Here is a 17,500-nt window from a genome sequence, read left to right as displayed (position 1 = left end):
TTGGATAACTGTGGTAATTCTAGAGCTAATACATGCCGACGAGCGCTGACCCCCAGGGATGCGTGCATTTATCAGACCAAAACCAATCCGGCGGGCTCGCCCCCGCCGGCCGCTTTGGTGACTCTAGATAACCTCGGGCCGATCGCACGTCCCCGTGACGGCGACGATACATTCGGATGTCTGCCCTATCAACTTTCGATGGTACTTTCTGTGCCTACCATGGTGACCACGGGTAACGGGGAATCAGGGTTCGATTCCGGACAGGGAGCCTGAGAAACGGCTACCACATCCAAGGAAGGCAGCAGGCGCGCAAATTACCCACTCCCGACTCGGGGAGGTAGTGACGAAAAATAACAATACAGGACTCTTTCGAGGCCCTGTAATTGGAATGAGTACACTTTAAATCCTTTAACGAGGATCTATTGGAGGGCAAGTCTGGTGCCAGCAGCCGCGGTAATTCCAGCTCCAATCAGGGCTGGGCGTCGGCTGCAACAGTGTGGAGTTGGGAGGCGAGAGGAGAGGAGGTGGTTGTGTTTTTTTCGTGGTGCTTGGTGCAAACTTGACTTTTTGTATTGTGTGAGCTGGACATTTACTACCCCGGGGAAGGTAACTGCCTTCCCGGGGTCTCATCATGGCCTCCACCCTCATTGAGGAGTGGAGGGGCCGAATTTCGATTATATCGGATCATTTAGTATATACGGAGGACGGAATCCTACTCCCATCACGGGAGGCTGCAGGAACCGTGTGCAGGGCTGTGCGTCGGAACATGGCGGCGCTCGAGGCTTACTCTACGGCCTTGAGCGCCAAGATCGCCATGTTCAAGAAGGGAGTCGGTCTGCCCCACCATCTGAGGGTCGACCCAACTTCCCTCCTGTTGCTGGGGGCCCCTCCATCTACGGGCCCTCGCCCTCAGGGACGCCGGGGCCAGGGCCTTGGAGTCCGCCGAGGCAAAGATCGATACAACCCCGGAAGATGATGAGGAGGCGGTGGAACAGGGCCCTTCCTATGCCCAAAAGGCTACGGTGGGGCTCCCAGTACCCGCGGAGTCGGACGGGGAATCCCTCAGGCAGGCCCTGGCTAACCTCCAACAAGAGTTGCGTTCCCTGGGGGAGGAGAAGGAGGATGTTGCCGGACAGCTGAAAGAGCTCCGGCAGCAGAGCAACAGGGTGGGGAGTCGTCATCGCGGCCCCATACGGGAGCGGATCGTCTCCCTGAGGGAGAAAGAAGAGGAGTTGGCGAGACGCACGGCCCAGACCCGTGACCGCGTACGGTTCCTGCAGGAGAAGCTGCGGGAGCGGGAGCAGGAGGTGGAGGAGTCGGAGGTGCCACCGACCCCGGAGGACCCGGAACCGGTGACGCCACCGCCACAGAACGACGGGGCCCAGGAACGGCCGTATGTTATCAAAAACAAATTGATATTTGCCATGGAAGATTTGGACGAGGAGGAGGACGTTGCCATCAGAGCCGTGCCACGGAGGCGGAAAAAGAAGACCACCAGGAGCAGGCCCGCTATCCCATCGTCCGGGGAGGAGAGCGTCGGGGATACCCCCCCATCATGTCCGAGGAGGAGTTCCCATCCCTCCCGGCCCGGGTCCCCGACGCTGCTGCCGAGGATCCGAGAGCGGGCCCTTCCCGTCGGAGGGCCAGGGACACTATCCCCGCCGGTCTGCATTTGGCCGGTGAGCCCCGGGGACCCTGTGTGAGTACCTTCCCCAATGTACCTGTCAGTATGTCCCCCGTGGTTGTAATGTCCCCTGTTGTCCCCCCACCCCCAGTGTGTGTTCCCTCTGTAGTACGTTCCCGTTCCCCTGTCTGTGTCCGTCCGTCTTCCGTGGCCCCCGTCGGGGCGCGGGTTTTGTCACCCCCGCGGCCGGCGGCGGCACCGGCGACCGCTTTGGCGGCCGCCGGGGCGGCTGCTGCTGCCGCGGGATCCGTGCCGGCGCTCCCGGCGGCGTGTCCGCCTCCTCGTCCCTCCAGAGGGATCGGCGGTTCTGTGGCTGCTCCCCCCCGTCGTCATTGGTCCCATCCACCCTGTGGTGGTGGACCTGGTTGTCCCGGCTGCTCCCGCGGCTTCGGTGTCCCCGGAGGTGCCGTCCTCCGTGTGCGGGGCCGCCGCTAACCGGGCTGCCCTCCCCCTGTCCACACTACTCCAGGCGGAGGAATCGCCCGGAGTGCAGCTAAAAGAAGCTGCCGTTGCGAGTGGGGCCGCCGCTACCTGGGCGGCCCGCCCTCTGTCCCCACTACTCCGGGCGGAGGACTCGCCTGGAGGGCAGCCAGAGGCGGCTGTTGTTGTGAGCGGGGCCGCCGCTACCCGGGTGGCCCGCTCCCTGTCCAAACTACCCCGGACAGATGGGCGCCGCGGCCGAAACCGCGGCGGTTACGATGGAGGCAGTGCCGGGTGCGGCTGTGGTCCCCGCCGGGGTCACTCCGGCAGCGGTGCCGGTGACCCCCGGGGCTCCCGCAGCCGTGATGCCGGTTGCTGGCTCCGCCCCCATCGCGGCACAGGCCGCGCCCCCCGGTAATCTTAAAGTCGCACCGCACACCACACATTCTGTATGCCAGGGCTGCAGGACTCGCTGCAGGACTGCTGAAAGGTTAGTATAAGGGGGGGGGGGGGCGGAGGGAGAGGAAGGGTAGATGGGGGGGGGCTGCATTTTAAAATTCGCCCCAGGCGAAGAGAAATCCGAATTAGAACATTTATCTCTCTATATATATATATCAACCCACCACGTATTTGCCCGAATATAGGCCGCACTTTTTCCCCCCACTTTAAGTCTTTAAAGTGGGGGTGCGGCCTATATTCGGGGTCTAGCGCCCGACGCCTGGGACATGCAGTCCTGATAAGACAAAACCTAATCTTAATAATTACTTTTATTATTTTGAATAATAAATAAATAATATAATACGTTAATAATAAATAACCCCTAAGTAAACTCCTGTCAACTACGAGTCCTAAGACCGGCAGGCAGCCAGGCACTAGCAGTAGAAATACAATTTATTTTAAATTATTTAATTATTACTTGAAAATATTCATAATTTTTAATGTTATTCTTTAATGTATAAATATTAGGCTATTCTTAATATAATAATAATTAATGATTGGGTTATATAAATTTACGATTAAGCTTAAGGGTAAATTAATCTTTAATAGGTGATATTAAAGAAATTATTTTATTAATTATCTGTATTCATTATTTTATTTATTTATTATGTCACACCTCTTGGGTGCTGTTCCCTGGCAGTTTTTTTTTGGGGGGGGGTGGGGGCTGCACGGTGTAGGAAATTCAACTGCTTTGAATTAGAAGTGTGATGAGACGTTTACGAGCAAACGGTTAGTATATTTTCCGTTCAAACCCCCCTCCCCCTGACTGCAAATCCGGCGATGCCCCGGCGATCGGCAGCATGGGGAGGTTTCAATCATAGACTCGCAGGTTACTGCTCATGAACCAATGAATGTGCGGCAGCTCGTCTATAAAAGCCAAACTTCTGGCGGTTTAACCCCGTGTTGACGTGCGATTTCAACTGTTTTGTGGCGGTATCCAGGCATTGAGATGGCCGAGACAGCTCCTTCCCCGGCAGAAACCTCTTCCAAGAAGAAACAGCCGAAGAAGCCGGCAGCTGCAAAAAGCCGTCCTGTGAAGTCCGGTCCCAGTGTCTCCGAGCTTATTGTGAAAGCAGTCTCTGCGTCCAAGGAGCGCAGCGGAGTGTCTCTCGCAGCTCTTAAAAAAGCACTCGCTGCTGGCGGCTACGACGTAGAAAAGAATAACAGCCGCCTGAAGCTCGCTCTCAAGGGTCTGGTGTCTAAAGAGACCCTGATCCAGCTGAAAGGCAGCGGTGCCTCTGGCTCTTTCAAGCTGAACAAGAAGCAGCTGGAGAGCAAAGAGAAGACTTCAAAGAAGGAAACTCCCGTAAAGCCTAAAAAAGTAGCCCCTAAGAAGGTTGTGAAGTCGCCCAAGAAAGCCCCTGCAGGAGTGAAGAAAAGCCCCGAAAAAGATCAAGAAACCGTTGGCCGCTGCCAAGAGTCCCAAGAAGCCTAAGGTTGTTAAGGCGAAGAAAGCTGGCAAGAGCCCAGCTAAGAAGGCCACAAAGCCCAAGGCAGCCAAAAGCCCCGCTAAGCCCAAGGCTGCCAAAAGCCCCGCAAAGCTCAAGGCTAAGAAGGCAGCCCCCAGAAAGTGAGGAGGGGGCGGGGTTTTGGAGCGCCTCTGGTGTGTGCTTTCCCACTTAGTTCTTCACACAAAAGGTTCTTTTCAGAACCATCATATCCTCCGAAAAAGAAAAAAAGCGTTTAATCACCCGGCCGCGGCTATGTGGGCCACCCGCTGAAGGCCTGGCCCCATACTTGTGCGTGAAGCGTGGATTGACATTCGGCCAGCGCTCTCGCTCGGAGCTCTGTCCGTAACAGAATAGAGATAAGGGGGCGGGCTTAAAGATTGCGCTTTGCCGTTACTCGTTATGCCCAGCCGGGGACTCGGCCGCTCAACGGCTCGCTCGGTAGTGGGATAATGGTGTGAGAAGTTTCAAGCTTGGGCGCGAGCAACAGGGTTCATTTCGTGCATGCGAAGGGAAACACAAAACACAAGCTCGTTTGAATGACAATGTGGTGGCTCTTAAAAGAGCCTTTGTGAGGGGTGAAGGGGGGAAATCGCGTTCGCCCCACACCGCGTTTACTTAGGCACGTTCACCTCTGATCCTGCGAGCCAGTTGAATGTCTTTTGGCATGATAGTAACCCGCTTAGCGTGAATAGCGCACAAGTTGGTGTCTTCGAAAAGCCCCACCAGGTAAGCCTCGCTGGCTTCCTGGAGGGCCATAACAGCAGAACTCTGGAAACGTAGATCGGTTTTGAAGTCTTGAGCAATCTCACGGACCAGCCGCTGGAAAGGCAGCTTCCGAATAAGCAACTCCGTAGACTTCTGGTAACGGCGGATTTCCCTTAGAGCTACGGTGCCCGGGCGGTAGCGATGTGGCTTCTTCACGCCCCCGGTAGCTGGAGCGCTTTTCCCTCGCAGCTTTGGTCGCCAGCTGCTTCCGAGGAGCCTTTCCTCCGGTGGACTTACGGGCTGTCTGCTTGGTGCGAGCCATGCTGCTGCGTGCCGATTCACCGACGGATACAACGTAACTGTAACGATTCTGTGGCCAACTCAATCACTTTATAGAGTAGCGGTAAATGTGATTGGATACGCTTAATCACGCCCCCTCTTTTTCATAGGCTAGGACGATGGATTGAAAAAAGCCAGCCTTTGATCAAGAGACTTCGGTGTGGAGCGTTATCTTTTTTTTATTTATTTAAATTAAATGCTCGAATCGGTCATGTATTCGTTAGCTGCGGTTCTTTTTTTATTTATTTCTTCTCCTCTCTTTTGTTCAGCCTCCTACCTAGTGAAACTGTGTACTGGCTGACCGTTAACAGCGATACGGCGACAGCTAAAAGCCCGCCTTTATCTTGGCCGCCGTTTGGCGTTTATTTACAGCGATATGCTGCCACCTAGTGGTAAACGAGGGATCGTCGAAAGCGATCACGTGGAGGTGAGGGAGGCAGAAGCTTAAGGTACTTGATGCAGTAGAGAGGTTTGATTAATAAAGGCTAGGCATCTTTGAAAGCAGATGCGGGCTTGGTGTAGGGAGTGGCGCAAAGGAGGTTGGTTTGAATTGTTTCATATCCGGTTTCCTTTGATATTCCTAAATAGCCAATCGGTGTCTGAGGCACGCTTGGAAGCTTCTCCAGCCAACCAACGTGAAGCATATATTCAAATAGCAACGCCCCCCTTGAGGCATCATGGTGCGGTTCCCTATCAGGTCCGTCAAGTACGTATAAAAGAAAGCGGGCTGGCCATTAGCGAGTTTTGTGCTGTGGAACTCGTGGAGTAAGCGTGATCATGTCTGGCCGCGGCAAAGGAGGTAAGGGACTCGGAAAAGGTGGCGCAAAGAGGCACAGGAAGGTGCTTCGGGATAACATCCAGGGTATCACCAAGCCTGCTATCCGCCGTTTGGCTGGAGGTGTAAAGCGTATCTCTGGGCTGATCTATGAGGAAACCCGCGGTGTGCTCAAGGTGTTTTTGGAGAACGTGATTCGTGACGCAGTCACTTATACTGAGCATGCCAAGAGGAAAACCGTTACCGCTATGGACGTGGTGTATGCCTTGAAACGCCAAGGCCGTACTCTGTACGGTTTCGGAGGTTAAGCTTGTTGACTCGTGACCCTGAAACACCCAACGGCTCTTTTCAGAGCCACCCACACCCTCTCTTAGGCTATGATTATGTTGTCCTTGTGTCTGCCCGTGCTTTTCTATGCACACCTTGAAATAACCAGCTGAACAGTGCCTGGGTCTGGCTATAGATTGAGCTACAGGCAGGATCGGAGTGCTGGGAATTGGGCCCGTTTGCAGAACATGTGCCGGGATCGGCAGCTGGTGTCCACCAAAGGCTTGCGCGGGCTCACTTGAATGGGGGCCGGGACGGCCCAGGTTTAATAGGTGCCGTCTGTGGTAGTTATCTGTATTCTCTATGTCCAGGTGTGTGGGTGAATTTTATTATGCATTTGCCGTCCCCTCATGTGTTATCCTGTCCGTGTGCCACATGTCCTCCCCACGACACAACCGAGTTATGTATTATTTGGGAATGCCCGTATACTACAGCGCCACCGAGGTTCCTGAAGAGCTGTGTCCTCTACCAGGATCACGCATTGTCCTTTTCAGGACAATAGACCCACGATGTAGCTCAGCTTCGGTTAGCCACAGTGGTAAAGAAGCCCCTTCTCTCTGCAACGCTGGTTCTGTCTGGCGGTGAAGGGGTTAATCTCCGGCGTCCAGCAGGAGAAATCAGCGATTAGCTGGAATACCCAGTCAGAGTACAGGTCGGTGCCGTCACAGGAGCCCCTTCACCTTGGGCTTCTCTTCCCAAGCAGTCTGGATACCCCCAGCTAACCTGGAGGAGTGAGAAGCACATTTCAATGCTCTTCCCAGAGCTAGCATGTCCCCGACAAAAGCGCTAGATCAGTTACATAGCTCTGAGATGGACGATGTGGGTGGCTCTCAAAAGAGCCTTTGTTTAAAAAGTGAAAGAACGAGGAGAACTTTACTTGGCGCTGGTGTACTTAGTAACAGCCTTGGTGCCCTCTGAGACAGCGTGCTTGGCCAGCTCTCCAGGAAGGAGGAGGCGTACAGCAGTCTGAATCTCCCGAGAAGTGATGGTGGAACGCTTGTTGTAGTGGACTAGGCGTGAAGCTTCCCCGGCAATGCGCTAAAAGATGTCATTGACAAACGAGTTCATGATGCCCATGGCCTTGGAGGAAATGCCAGTGTCGGGATGCACCTGCTTCAGTACCTTGTAGACATAAATCGCGTAGCTTTCCTTTCTGCTCTTCTTGCGCTTTTTCCCATCTTTTTTCTGGGTCTTCGTAACAGCTTTCTTAGAGCCTTTTTCGGAGCGGGCGCAGATTTGGCTGGATCAGGCATCGCGTCTGCTTTCCTTTCAACACGCAATTCAAGAGACCGTGATTAACTCTGAAATTACTGCGCCGGGCCCTTCCCTTTATAGGCACCGCATGCAAATAAGGCCGTTCTGCTGTCTCGCGTCCGATTCGATGAGGTTGTCACGTGAGCAGATGCGACCGCCCATGAACCGCAGTGCCTATACCGATTGGTGTCTCAGACTATTTCCACCCGATTGGCTGTTTTGGAAAGGAACCAATCAGTGACGAATAGCGTCAGGGGGGGAAGCTACAAATAGCTGGGTAAGTGAGCGGCGTATTTTCGTAAGGAACTTCACAGTTAACTGACCGATTAGCTGGTTGTTGAGCGAAAGCATGTCTGGCAGAGGAAAACAAGGTGGAAAGGTTCGCGCTAAGGCAAAGACACGTTCTTCCGTGCAGGTCTGCAGTTCCCTGTCGGCCGTGTGCATAGGCTTCTTCGCAAGGGTAATTATGCCGAGAGAGTAGCGCCGGCGCACCCGTGTATCTGGCAGCGGTGTTGGAGTATCTGACTGCTGAGATACTGGAGTTGGCTGGTAACGCTGCACGCGACAACAAAAAGACCCGTATCATTCCTCGCCACCTGCAGCTCGCCGTTCGTAACGACGAGGAGCTCAATAAGCTGCTCGGCGGAGTCACCATTGCTCAGGGAGGTGTTCTACCCAACATCCAGGCGGTGCTCTTGCCCAAGAAGACAGAGAGCCACAAACCTGCCAAGAGCAAGTGAGTGCAGTAATCGGTAACCGCAGGGCAATTAGCAAACATCACCAAAGGCTCTTTTCAGAGCCACCCATAATCTCTGGAACAAGCTATATCTGTCTTGCTATAAACATACTGCAAACTTCTTTAAAGGCAACTGCTTTCCACTGCAGTTTTCCAGCCCGATGTTTAGTTGGTGAGCTTAACCCTACCGCCCCACCCCTCCCCCCCCGGCCGTTTCTGGGTTAAAATTCGAGGCAAAGCTGCCAGCACTTAAATGAATAAATATGGTTCTCAAGAAAGGTGGGTGGGCAAGTGCTACCACACGGTGGCAGCATTGCATAGGAAATTGTGGTTTACCGCAGATTAAAGTGGCAGAAGCCGGGGAGTTCCTCAGCTGTGTGATGATCGTGTAGCTGGCAATGGTCTGGGGAGCGTATTAATGAATTTGATAATCACTGTGAGAGAGACCCGTGAGTAGCTCCATTGTAGACATCTCCCTTGCCTCTGAAAGCTTAATTGCTAAGAAGGGATTAACCCTTCATATACCCCAAAGTAGTGATGCGAAGTTCAGATCAGTAAAGTGAATCGGATCATTTCGAGTCATTCATTGAAATGATCCGATTCATGATCCGAATCTTCGGGTCACTCAGTGTGACTCATAGGAGTTAGTGTTTCCCCAGTCCCTCCCTGCAGTCAAACTAACGATTGGCCCCGCCCCTTTCATTAGGGTCAATGAACCCTCCTGCCTGTCTGCCTACTCTAGCGATGTCACTGAAGGCAGAGAATCGTTCAGAGATTCGAACCATTCAGAGAATATCACTGACACCATACTTTTATAAATAAATACATTAATAATCTTAACTGCCCCCAGGATTTAGATTCCCCTTAGATTGCCCACCTTTAGATTGTTTTACCTCTAACTGCACCTTTAGTTAACTTTATTAAATTAACCCTCAGTCCCCAGCATTAAATTAACCCTAAACACCCATTAACCATTACTGCCCCTAAATTAACCCTGAAGACCCTCATTAACCATAACTGCCCCGGCGCGGCTATCGGACCCACGCCGGCTGTCCCTTACCGTCCTACCTCATCCATGTATCTCCTGCCCTACCCATGGACTTCGGGCTCTCGTAGCCCAGACACCCCCGCAGAGACTGGGGATCCCTTGTCACTGGAGCCGCTAGAGAGGTGGCGATCAGGCGGTGCGGCTATCGTACAAACGGCAGTGGGCAACAGACTGGCCGGATAGGAGGGTGGTAACATACTTGGGTGAGCTAAGTAGATGGTGATAGACCAAGGGGTTGATAGACAGGGGGCAGCATGCTAGAGGGCAACATGCATTTGGTTGGTTACTAGGGCAGAACAGGGATGCGGCAGAAGACTGGACACAGCAGACAAGGGACAGGCAGTCATCAGACTGGGGGCATGCAGTAAAGAATAGGCAGGCAGTGGACTGAGAGGGATCATGCAGGAATAAATAGTAAGGCAGCAAAGTAGGGGCAGGTAGTTAGCCATAAATCAAGAGGAGATAGGCAGGCAAAACCAAACTGAAGAGGTACAAGCAGACAGCATTAGACTGGGTACGGGAAAGTGGCATTAGACCGAGGGAGGTACAGCCAGTCAGCAACAAGAGGGAATAGGAGGGAAAAAGAAAGGCGGGAATATGGTGGGAGCAGGCAGGTGGCAGACTGGGAAAAATATGCAGAAATAATAACCATGCAGACAGAGTGAAACAGACAAGCAGTGGCAGGACACTGGGAGAGGAACTCAAGGAACTCACAGGCGACAGAAGAAGGGGACGCAGGTAGGTGAGTCAGGTGACAACAGACAGCGGGACAAGCAGGAAAAGCAACAGAAAGGTAGTGAACAGGCAGCATTAGCAACAGAACAGTGGGCACATACAGGAGGCAACAGACTGGGGGAGGCTGCAAAGGGGGTAGCAGCAGATAGATGGAAACCAGGCAGCTGATATTTGACTTTGGTAAGGAAAACTGTCAGAAAGTAGGCGAGAAGCAGAGTGGGGGAAACAGGTAGTTAGTGGAGTGGGAAGGAGGAACAGAAAGGTGTCAGTAGATTAGCAGGGGAACAGGAAGGGGCGAATAGGTAGGCAACAAACCTGGAAGGGATCGCGATTTTTAACCCTGTGCAGGATTACACTTACTAAGCCACAGAAACACCTAATAATGGTCCAAATTACATGTTTTAAATGCAGCTCCATGTTACTTACGACACTACGCTTATAGGCAGGGGGCACCATACTAGAGGGCAGAAGGCATGTGATAGCTTACTAGGTGGGAACAGTCTTGCTGCAGAGATCTGGGGGAATAGGCAGGAAGAAGATTGGGAAGTGGTAGGAAGCCAGCAGATTGAGGGGGACTCGTAAGAAGAAATAGACAGGCAGCAGAATGAGGGGAAACATGCAGAAATGAATAGGCAGACAGCAAATGGGACGAGGCAGGCAGAAGCAGGCTGGGGAGGAATAGGCAGGCAGCAAAATTGGGGTGGGGTGATTGTTGGAAAGTAAAAGGCACGCATCAGAATGAGGAGGGGTAAGTGGCACCAGGCTGTGGCAAATGTCCAACAACAGACTAGGAAGGGAACAACAGGCAGCAGAGACCTTTACTCTGCTACCTGCTCCCCGTCTGGGGAGAGAAAGGAATAGGCAGACGGGGAGCAGGCAGCAGAGGAAAGGTGAGAGAATAAGCAAGCAGTAGAGTGAAGAGGAGGGATAAGAGGTAGGCGGCAGCACAAAGTGTAGGAGTGCATTAAGGCGGGGAGGGGAGCAGGCAAGCAGTAGCAAATTGTGAAAGGAAATAGACAGGTTGCATCAGACTGGGAAGGGTAGTAGAAGTAAAGACAGGAAGCAGCAGACTGGTCTAGTGACAGGCAGGCAGCAAACACGAGTGGTTGAATAGGCAGGTGGCTAAAGACTGTGAAAGTAACAGGCCGGGGCAACTGGAAGGAAGAGTGAAAATGAGAGAATAAGCAAGCAGCAGAGTTAAGAGGAAGGAAAGAGAAAGATGGCAGCACAGAGTGTAGGAGTGCATTTAGGCAGCAAAAGACAAGGGTAACAGGCAGTCAGCAACAGACAGGGGAGGGGGGAAAGGTGGCTAAAGATTGTGGGAAGTAACCGGCAGCCAACAGCAGTTGGTTATAAGTGGAAGCAGGCTGGGTGAACTGGCAGGCAGTAGAATAGGATGGGAAATGTGACGGCCCCGGGTTAATCGGTACCGTCTGTGATAGTTCTTGTTTGTGATACCTGCATTTCCCGGTATATGTTGTAATTATGGTGTGTGCTTTTGTTCCCCTTGTTTGCTACCCTGTCCAGGTACCACATGTCCTGCCCCCTCCCTCCTTACACAGACTACAGTAGAGACCCCCTACTGGGCTCAGTGCTAATACTCAGTCATATGCAAAGGAGGGCAGGATGTAATTCCCTTGTGTCTATTGGATGCAATTCCCTTGTGTCTATTGGACGCAATTCCCTTGTGTGTCTATTGGACGTAACTCAATCCCTTGTACTGTTTAAATACCCCTGTGTTCCCAAATAAAGGGAGTTCCTGTTTTCACCTCAACATGAGTGTTGCCTGATGCTTGGCGTGGGCTGATATGATCCTGTATTGTCCTTTTCAGGACAATAACCACGCTGTGTAGCTAAGCTTCGGCTAGCCACAGCGCCAAGGTAGCTCCGGTGCAGCGAAGCCCACCCTTGTATCTACACCGCTGGTTCTGCCTGGCGCTGAAGGGGTTAATTGTTGGTGTCCCGGCAAGAGGAAGCAACGTTTGGCGGGAGTACCCAGTCGGGGTACAGGTCGGTCTCGTCACAGGAAAGTCAGGCAACAAATTGGGTGGGGTAGACAGCTGATTGGGAAGACTATGCAAAATGGAATAGAGAGGCAGCAGACGGATGGGTGAAACAGACAGGCAGCAACATGAGACTGGAGACGAATTGGCAGGGGGTAGCAGATAAGAAAATAGGTGGGGGAGAATGTAGATGACAACAGAGTAGGGAAACAGGCATGTGGTAGCTTACCAGGGGGGTAACAGGCATTTGGAAGAAGACCAGGGGAATAAGAAGACAGCCATCAGATTGGGGGGGGGGGGTGAAGGAACGAATAGGCAGGCAGCAGTCTGAGGGAGATGGGGAAGAGACAGATACCAACAGAATAGGAAGGGAGAAGGAAGGTGGGGATGTGTGGACCAGACAGAAAAGGCAGGTAGTAGATGGAAGGAAGAAGCAGTCTTCAGCAGACTGGAGTGGAGATAAAGCAGGAAGCAGGGGGCAGGCAGCAATAGACCAAGAAGGGGTGTAGGCAAAAGGAGACTGGAGAAGAATATTTTTTCACTTTTCTTCTTTATAGAGTGTATACTGTATTGTAACTCTTGTTGCAGGGTTTAATTCACTCTGCTTCTTAATTCATTTGGTTTTAGAAAACTTGGGTGGGCAGAAAGCAGATTAGCAGGGGAATTGGCAGGCAGTAGAACAGGGGAAAAACAGGCAGAGGACATCATACTGGTAGAGCGAAGAGGCAAGCATCACACTGGGTAGCACAACAGGCAGGAGACAGCAGGTGGCCGAGGTCGGGGCAGGCAGCACAGGTTCAGAATCAATAACAAAGCCGAGGTCGGGGCAGGCAGTGTAGGAGCGAAGGTCAGGAACAATAGCTAACAATAGCTGAAGTCTGGTACACGGAAATCAGGGGTAGCGAAGGTACAGAGTACAGATCATTTGATCCGGTTCTTTTAGTGATCCGGATGAATCGGTTCAGTAGACTGAACGATTCATTTGTAGCGGTTAAGTCTGTGAATCATTCAGCTGTAACCTGATCCTAGAGCTGTGAGTCATCTGCAGAGCACTCAGACACAGACTCTGGGGTCAGGTTACAGCTCATTAATTCACAGAGGAACGATGACTCATAGAGTCAGAGAGTCGTTCAAAGATTCGAATGATCCGAAGAGTCGAATGATTCAATGATTCAAATGTTTCGAAACTTACAGAGATCCGGGATCTTACAGAGAATATTACTGATACCATACTTTTATAAATAAATACATTAATAATGTTCACACTGCCCCCAGGATTTAGATTTCCCTAAGTTTGCCCCCCTTTAACTATAAGTGTCACCTACAGTTAACTTTATTAAATTAATTAAATTAACCCTCAGTTCATCAGCATAAAATTAACCCTTATACCCCCATCAACCATAACTGCCCCTGAAATTAACCGTAAAGATCCATTAACCATAACAGCCCCTGAAATTCACCCTAAAGACCTCATTAACCTAACGGCCCCTGAAATTAACCCTAAATACTCCATTAACCATAACTGCCCCTAAATTAATTGCATGTACTCCAAAATAAATTTACCTAATAAATTGGTAATGGTTGATGGGGTCTTTAGTGTTAATTTAGGGGCAGTTATGCTTAATGAGGTGTTTAGGGTTTAATTTGGGGGCAGTTATGCTTAATGAGGTCTTTAGTGTTAATTTGGGGGCAGTTATGCTTAATGAGGTGTTTAGGGTTAATTTGGGGGGCAGTTATGCTTAATGGGGTCTTTAGTGTTAATTTAGGGGCAGTTATGCTTAATGAGGTGTTTAGGGTTAATTTGTGGGGCAGTTATGCTTAATGGGGTGTTTAGGGTTAATTTGGGGGCAGTTATGCTTAATGGGGTCTTTAGTGTTAATTTGGGGGCAGTTATGCTTAATGAGGTGTTTAGGGTTAATTTGGGGGCAGTTATGCTTAATGGGGTCTTTAGTGTTAATTTAGGTGCAGTTATGCTTAATGAGGTGTTTAGGGTTAATTTGGGGGCAGTTATGCTTAATGGGGTGTTTAGGGTTAATTTTGGGGGGCAGTTATGCTTAATGGGTGTTTTAGAGTTAATTTGGGGGCAGTTATGCTTAATGGGGTGTTTAGGGTTAATTTGGGTGGCAGTTATGCTTAATGGGGTGTTAAGGGGTTAATTTTAGGGGGCAGAGATGGTTGATGGGGTGTTTAGGGTTAATTTAATGGTGAGGGTTAATTTAATTAATTTAATAAAGTTAGCTTATAGGTGCAGTTGCAGGTAAAGGGGAATGTAAATCCTGGGGCAGTGATTATTAATGTATTATTTTATAACAGTATGGTGACACTCTCTGAATGATTAGAATCCCAATGAAGGCAGAGAGTCGTTCAAAGATCCGGATCTTACAATGAACCGAATCTTTGAACGACTCTTTGCCTTCATTGACATCACTGGAGGCAGGGGGGAGGATTCATTGAGTAATTGAAAGGGGCGGGGGCCAATCGTTAGTGTGCCTGCACGGAGTTACTGGAAAACAGTAACTCCTGTGAGTCACACTGAGTGATCCGAGATTCGGATCATGGAATCGGATCATTTCAGTGAACGAATCGAAATGATCCGATTCACTTTAATGATCCGAACTTTCCCATCACTAATAAAAACCCGATCGCCGCGGCAGCTTGACCCGAGCCGTGACTGGGCGGTAGGCGTGGCCTGCCGTGCTGCGCACAGTCCCCTCCGTGCATGTGGCACGCGCAACGACCACAAGAGGAGGACGCGCGAGCGGCACCTCGGGAGGTCCGCCCATCCCAGACGGGACGGCGCGGGAGCCCGGACCGGACAGGTATAGTGATGGGAAGTTCGGATCATTAAAGTGAATCGGATCATTCGATTCGTTCACTGAAATGATCCGATTCATGATCCGGATCTTCGGATCACTCAGTGTGTCTGCACGGAGTTACTGTTTTTCCAGTAACTCCGTGCAGGCACACTAACGATTGGCCCCCGCCCTTTCATTATGAATCCTCCCCCCTGCCTCCAGTGATGTCAATGAAGGCAGAGAGTCGTTCAAAGATTCGGATCTTACAGGGATCCGAATCTTACAGTGATCCGGATCACTGTAAGATCCGGATCACTGTAAGATCCGGATCACTGTAAGATCCGGATCATTGTAAGATCCGGATCATTGTAAGATCCGGATCTTTGAACGACTCTCTGCCTTCATTGGCATTGTAATCATTCAGAGAATGTCACCATACTGTTATAAATAATACATTCATAATCACTGCCCCCAGGATTTACATTCCCCTTTACCTGCAACTGCACCTTAAGCTAACTTTATTAAATTAATTAAATTAACCCTCACCATTAAATTAACCCTAAACACCCCATCAACCATGACTGCCCTAAAATTAACCCTTAACACCCCATCAACCATGACTGCCCCTAAAATTAACCCTTAACACCCTATTAACCATAACTGCCCCCAAATTAACCCTAAACACCCCATTAAGCATAACTGCCCCTAAATTAACCCTAAACACCCCGTTAAGCATAACTGCCCCCAAATTAACCCTAAACACCCCATTAAGCATAACTGCCCCCAAATAAACACTAAAGACCCCATTAAGCATAACTGCCCCCAAATTAACACTAAAGACCCCATTAAGCATAACTGCCCCCAAATTAACCCTAAACACCCCATTAAGCATAACTGCCCCCAAATTAACCCTAAACACCTCATTAAGCATAAATGCCCCTAAATTAACACTAAAAACCCCATTAAGCATAACTGCCCCCAAATTAACCCTAAACACCTCATTAAGCATAACTGCCCCTAAATTAACACTAAAGACCCATTAAGCATAACTGCCCCCAAATTAACCCTAAACACCTCATTAAGCATAACTGCCCCTAAATTAACACTAAAGACCCCATTAAGCATAACTGCCCCTAAATTATCCTTAAACACCCCATTAAGCATAACTGCCCCTAAATTAACACTAAAGACCCCATTAAGCATAACTGCCCCTAAATTATCCTTAAACACCCCATTAAGCATAACTGCCCCCAAATTAACACTAAAGACCCCATCAACCATACCAATTTATTAGGTAATTTATCTGGAGTACATGCAATTAATTTAGGGGCAGTTATGGTTAATGGAGTATTTAGGGTTAATTTCAGGGGCCGTTGTGGTTAATGGGGTCTTTAGGGTTAATTTCAGGGGCCGTTATGGTTAATGGGATCTTTACGGTTAATTTCAGGGGCAGTTATGGTTGATGGGGTATAAGGGTTAATTTTATGCTGATGATTGAGGGTTAATTTAATTAATTTAATAAAGTTAACTGTAGGTGCAGTTATAGGTAAAGGGGGGCAAACTCAGGGGAATCTAAATCCTGGGGGCAGTGTGAACATTATTAATGTATTTATTTATAAAAGTATGGTATCAGTGATTTTCTCTGAATGATTCGAATCTCTGTAAGATTCGGATCCTTGTAAGATCCGGATCCCTGTAAGATTCGAATCATTCGACTTTTCGGTTCATTCGACTCTTCGGTTCATTCGACTCTTCGGTTCATTCGACTCTTCGGATCATTCGACTCTTTGAACGACTCTCTGACTCTATGAGTCATCGTTCCTGTGAGAATTAATGAGCTGTAACCTGACCCCAGAGTGCTCTGCAGATGACTCACAGCTCTAGGATCAGGTTACAGCTGCATGATGATTCACAGACTGAACCGCTACAAACGAATCGTTCAGTCTAGTGAACCGACTCATCCGGATCACTAAAAAGAACCGGATCAAATGAACGATTCGTTCATGATCCGGACATCACTATTGGCCACAGAATCGTTACAGTTACGTTGTATCCGTCGGTGAAGCGTATCCGCACGCATCAGCATGGCTCGCACCAAACAGACAGCCCGTAAATCCACCGGAGGAAAGGCTCCGCGGAAGCAGCTGGCGACCAAAGCTGCGAGGAAAAGCGCTCCAGCTACCGGGGGCGTGAAGAAGCCACATCGGTACCGCCCGGGCACCGTAGCTCTAAGGGAAATCCGCCGTTACCAGAAGTCTACGGAGTTGCTTATTCGGAAGCTGCCTTTCCAGCGGCTGGTCCGTGAGATTGCTCAAGACTTCAAAACCGATCTACGTTTCCAGAGTTCTGCTGTCATGGCTCTCCAGGAAGCCAGCGAGGCTTACCTGGTGGGGCTTTTCGAAGACACCAACTTGTGCGCTATTCACGCTAAGCGGGTTACTATCATGCCAAAAGACATTCAGCTGGCTCGCAGGATCAGAGGTGAACGTGCCTAAGTAAACGCTGTGTGGGCGAACGCGATTTCCCCCACAACCCCCACAAAGGCTCTTTTAAGAGCCACCACATTGTCACTCAAACAAGCTTGTGTTTCCCTTCACATGCTCGAAATTAACCCTGTTGTTCGCGCCCAAGCTTGAAACATCTCACACACTTATCCCACTACCGAACGAGCCGTTGAGCGGCCGAGTCCCCGGCTGGGCATAACGAGTAACGGCAAAGCACAATCTTTAA

General features: G+C 50.4%; 2 pseudogenes; one reads left to right on the top strand and one right to left on the bottom strand.

Annotated features, from left to right (window-relative positions):
• LOC149279713 (18S ribosomal RNA) overlaps nucleotides 1-477 on the top strand; it is a pseudogene marked incomplete at both ends in the record, with an annotated part of 613 nt that extends 136 nt beyond the window's left edge.
• Nucleotides 1-17,500, bottom strand: part of LOC149279710 (enoyl-CoA hydratase, mitochondrial-like) — a 324,415-nt pseudogene that overhangs the window by 244,516 nt on the left and 62,399 nt on the right.

The sequence above is a fragment of the Sceloporus occidentalis genome, unplaced genomic scaffold (assembly GCF_023333645.1).
Source record: "Sceloporus occidentalis isolate IW3139 unplaced genomic scaffold, rSceOcc1.0.p SCAF_161, whole genome shotgun sequence".
Classification (NCBI taxonomy): Eukaryota; Metazoa; Chordata; class Lepidosauria; order Squamata; family Phrynosomatidae; genus Sceloporus; species Sceloporus occidentalis.
The sequence above is the reverse complement of the archived record's forward strand: the minus strand, read 5'-3'. Positions and strand labels throughout refer to the sequence as shown.